Raw genomic sequence first — 5,036 nt, forward strand, 5'->3', positions numbered from 1 at the left:
ATGGAAATAACTTTAACCCTAACTCATGCTGACGCCACTGGAGCGTCTTTGTATCTTTGCCGATACCACAGAAGATGCATTTGGTACCTGTACGTACTCAAGATGGCAGCTGAGAAGCGGAGAATTTTAGGTGCGTCTGATTGCAGCAAAGGCAAGAGATTGACAGTTCCCCGTTTTGAACACCAATTCGCAGTGTTAGCCTCTCGGTTACACAAGGAAGAAAGCTGCCTGAACTTTGAGCAGACAGTCTTCTTCCTGGACAGCAAGATTGTATTAGCATGGATAGGCATTGAAGCAAGAGCCCTCAAGCCATTCGTCTCAATCAGCGTTGGAGAAATTCAAAACAACTCAGACCCCGCCCAGTGGAGACATGTTCCCAGGGCCCTTAACGTGCCGGACAAGTTTCCCGTGGTATTGATGGTGAATGCTCGGCTGACAGATGGCAGCGTTGACCTGATTTCTCCCTGAGCAAGAGTGGCCGAAAGATTCATCATGCCCTGAAAAAACTGAAGAGAGAGTGTAAAGGTTTAAGCCGCTTGCGAGCAAAGGAAATTACAGCAACCCATCGATTGCACTAGATTCTCAAGCTGGAGACGACTGCTCAGAGTAACTGCGTATGTGTTACTGTTTGTGTGGAATCTCAAAAACACAACCATGAGGACAGAAAAAGAGATGCAGATATTAAAGACGGTGTCCTCTCACCTCAAAAATACAAGGAGCTGAAAAACATTGGTTTCAAGAATGCCAGAAAGACCTTAACAGTCGAATCAGTAAAGAAAATTTTAAGAAGTTGTATCCATACAGAGATCCAAACGGTATCATCAGAGTTGGTGGCCGTGTTGACAAAGCTCTTGTTTCCTATAAAAGCAAACGTCCTAGCCTATTTCCTAAAGAGCAACGAGTTTCGCATCTCATCGGACGCCACATGCATCAGAATGGTCATACTGCATTAGCAACCGCGGTAGCAAAGAGCAGAACAATGCACTTGATAAGAGAAGCACACAATATTGCCAAGTCCATCAAGTTCAGATGTCGAGAGATGGGTGCAAAGGCTGTATCTGAAGTTATGGCCGACCTACCACCATGTCGTCCATTATACTTCCTCTGACTACTTTGGCCCACTTCAAGTCAAGATTGGCTGCAACAAGACAACCAAACACTATGGTGTTCTATTCACGTGTTTTAATACCAGGACAGTTCACTCAGAGCTTGCTGTTGATTGCTCGACAATGGAATTTATTCTACTGTTGCGACGATTTTTCGCTTTCAGAGGCGTACTGGCCCTTCTGAATAGTTATAATGGCTCCCAGTTTGTTGGAGCCGAACGTCAACTGCGTGAAATGATCAGAAGCTCGGACAAAGAGAAGCTACGCGAGTTTTCTTTAGAAAAGAGGATTGGGTGGCAGTTTATTACCCCGACAACTCCACACCACAACGGATGTACCAAAGCGTTAGTCAAGAGCAGCAGGACTGCACTTAAAAAGGCAGCTGGTGATCGTGTTTTGACACCGTTTGAGCTACACACACAGTTGTTTGCTAGAGATCGCCAACTTTGTAAATCAGCGTCCCATTGGTTGTGTACTGAATGACCCTGACGATGTGTCCTACTTATACCCAAACGGCATGCTGCTTGGACAATCGTCAAGTCAAGTTCCTCAAGTACCATTCAGACAGACCAAGAACCCTTGTCTAAGAGTGGAATTTGTCCAGAAGATTGCAGATTCATTTTAGAACCGCTCAACAAGAGGTGTTTTCCCACCACGTTTTTCTCAAAAGAAATGGAATACAGAGAACCAAAACGTGTGATTTGATGACTTCATAATGGTTTAAACTCCCTGTGTGCAGTTTGTGGAAAGTGGAATTTTGGTCCAGTGGTTGATATGTTCCCTGGGCATGATGGAAAAGTGCGTAATGTGAAAGCGAAGACCCACTCTGGATAGTATGAGAAGCCCATAACTAAGATTGCAGTAATCTACCCAGCGGAAGGATATGAAGATGAGACATAAGCTTAGACTGAGATAAGGACTACGCCCTTATCAGGGCGGAGTGTTTTCGTATCGTGACATCTTGTTGCATGACGAACAATTCTTAGTTTGGTATTTGACCACAAAGGAAATGATGAGATTAATTCGTTGATTAGTTACCAATAGTTATCAATAGGCCTTTGACTAGTCTTATTCATACAGTGTGGTTGTTCTCTTAGTCACTTTGACAATCTGTAAGTTGGCAGATTTTTAGTGAAACATTAGGGTTAGTCAGGATAACTTTAGAATCATCTCACGAAGTAAGAGCATTTTTCTTGCTGTTTTGTTGTTAAAGGTTGTTAATTTGGAATGTTTAAGACGTTTTGATTTACTACAAAGAGGTGATTTAATGATATGTTCGCCAATTGAGTGATCGGCCTATTTTTCTTCTATATTTGTACCGCTCTTTTATTTTGCGTGATCTTTTCTTCCAGTTCATCGTAAATTGCATGGTTATATATTTTAGATGGAATAAAATGGAATCTATTTACTTCATTATATGATTACTAGATTCCTTAGTTCTGTTTGGTTTTCCCTTTAACGGGCCAAGCGAACTTTTCCAAAACAAAGGTTTGACCACAGAAGAGGTCACGGAAAGGAACTTTATTTAAGTGTTTAGTCGTTCTAGCGCTGGAGCGCAAATTGGGGACACTGTAAACTGAAATTTACAATGAAAGTAAATCAAGTCAAATATTGGTTTTTAAGGGGAGGGGAAACCGGAGTACCCGGAGAAAACCTCTCGTTGCAGAGTAGAGAACCAACATACTCAAACCACATATAATGCCGAGTGAGGGAATTGAAGCCGGGCCACATTTGTGGGAGGCGAGTGCTCTCACCACTGCGCCATCCCTGCACCCCGGCTCTTTGTTCAACATCCACCATTTCCATATTGGCAATGACGGCAGAAACGGGCGAGTCCATTGCAGTACTGAAAACCTCTTGATAGTAGCTAACATTAGAAACAAACTGAGTGGTGTTGAGACAAAAGGTCAACAGATCAGCTAATCTGCCGTAGGCAAAGAGGTTCTTTGTCCCAAGTAGGGGTCTTCTCTGAGTCTTTTCTCTACAACCTTAATAGCACGATCAACAGAAAATACGGTAAAGAGGGAGACAACGTCAAACAAAACCAATGAGTGTTCTGCATCAAGAGATAAAACCATGACAGGATCGCCGCGGTCGGTACACCACATTTGCTGTGGAGACCTTCGGGTTTTGTTTTTCAATCAGCCTTGTCTGGTTTTGGTTGGATTTTCTTCGAAGGGAACAACTTTGTTACCATGTGCCCTCTACAAAATGGGAAAAATCTTCAACTTAAGTGTTATGATGGTCTTGCCACCCCTAAAACCCAAGTGCTCAATTGACATTCGTTAGGGCAACACCATCGTGACTTCCTAGTTTTCATTCTCTCTAAAATATTTCCTCGTCTTCTCGAGTGTATTGCTGAGCTTTGTCAAGCCGTTTTCCTTTGCCTTGGTATCTGAGACATTTCGCTTCGGAATTTCGAGTCTCCTGAGACTTTTTAAACTCTCGCTCAATGATGATGGATACAGAGTAATTTTTGTTCACGGAGATACCGGTTGAGTGACGTTTGCATAATAGAAAGCGAATCTGGCTGGTATTCTGAACCATCTTTCTTCCTGACCTCAATGTAGAATTTTGTCAGAATCTCATCCAAAACTTGTGGGCTGTAGGATTCCAGTTTATTTTCGATATTTCGGGCAAGGCACCATTTTTACCACACAGTCAGTCATGTTTTTGTTGTTTGCACGGCTGTGGACGAATTTCATCATTTGAAATAACCGGAAAACGGGACTTGTCTGCATTCCCAAATTGTGAAGATGTGCCAGAAACACTTGTAACAGGAGTGGACTGTACATGTTGCTGTTGTAATTCTCCAGAAGTGTGAAGTGATGTTTCCATTTGTTGCACTGTCATGGACATTGACGATGCCCCGGTCACCGTGGGCTGTGCTTCATCTAAACTAGTTGACAGTTTTAGAGACAAACTATCGTTACTTTACTCCAAAAACTGTGGAAATAGGACAGTCTAAATTGAAATTAGGAAAATATCACTGGCAGAGTCACTTTCTAATGTGACAAATTCGTCCATTTTGGAAAATCCCCAGTTTGGTAGGGTAAGTGGTTGTTGCTATGGTTATTGCAATAAATTCTGTGATTGGTGGATTAAGTGTAGTGCACGTAATATGATTGGCTCATGTATCTGTCTGAATGGGTGTCCGATTACAGCCACCTCTCCGATTACACTGTCCAATTGCAACCCTACTCAATAATTAGTGAAAAATAAAGCAGTTAATGCACCAATCAAATTTGATAAAAGTGTAATGGTTATGATTAACTGTGTAATCAGTGTTTCCGGCCAACAACAGGCGACAGAACTCTCTCAAGATAACTTAAAATCGGATTAGTAGGAGATTTGGCAAAAGAGAAAATAGGTTTCAAAGGAATTTCCTGCTTGAGGATTTTTGGCAAACCATAAAACCGAGGGTATAGACTATTGCTTTTTGTTTGTAGACTAACTAAGCCTGTCAGTTTTCTTGAAATCAAGCAACATTCTATGAAGTTTAAGCTTCCTTTGAGTCTTCCTAATGGGATCAGTGCTCATTGCTTTGAAGGCAAACGGTTATCCAAAGTCCATCCTCAGTAACTGTTTAAAAACTGTTACCAGCTCTTGTAAAGCTTTAGGTTTCGTAGGTATCCTGTACGTTCAAGGGGTTACAGAGCACATCAATTAAAATCACTTGGTTTAGTCACAACGTCAAAGTTGCTCAAAAGCCTTTTCGGATTCTGGGTCATATATTCTCAAAACTAAAGGATCACATAAACTGTCAACATCAATTAACAACATCTAGGTTCCCTTTCACCGCCATAAATGCAAATTTACACTGATAGATTTTACTCTGTCTAACGCCAAACGATTTTACTCGTCAATGGGGGGAGCCCTCGGCAGTAAAAGGGTTAAACCGACTCCGTTTATTGCTTTCTTTGCAATGAC

This window comes from Montipora capricornis, chromosome 2 (genome assembly GCF_036669925.1).
Source record: "Montipora capricornis isolate CH-2021 chromosome 2, ASM3666992v2, whole genome shotgun sequence".
Taxonomy (NCBI): Eukaryota; Metazoa; Cnidaria; class Anthozoa; order Scleractinia; family Acroporidae; genus Montipora; species Montipora capricornis.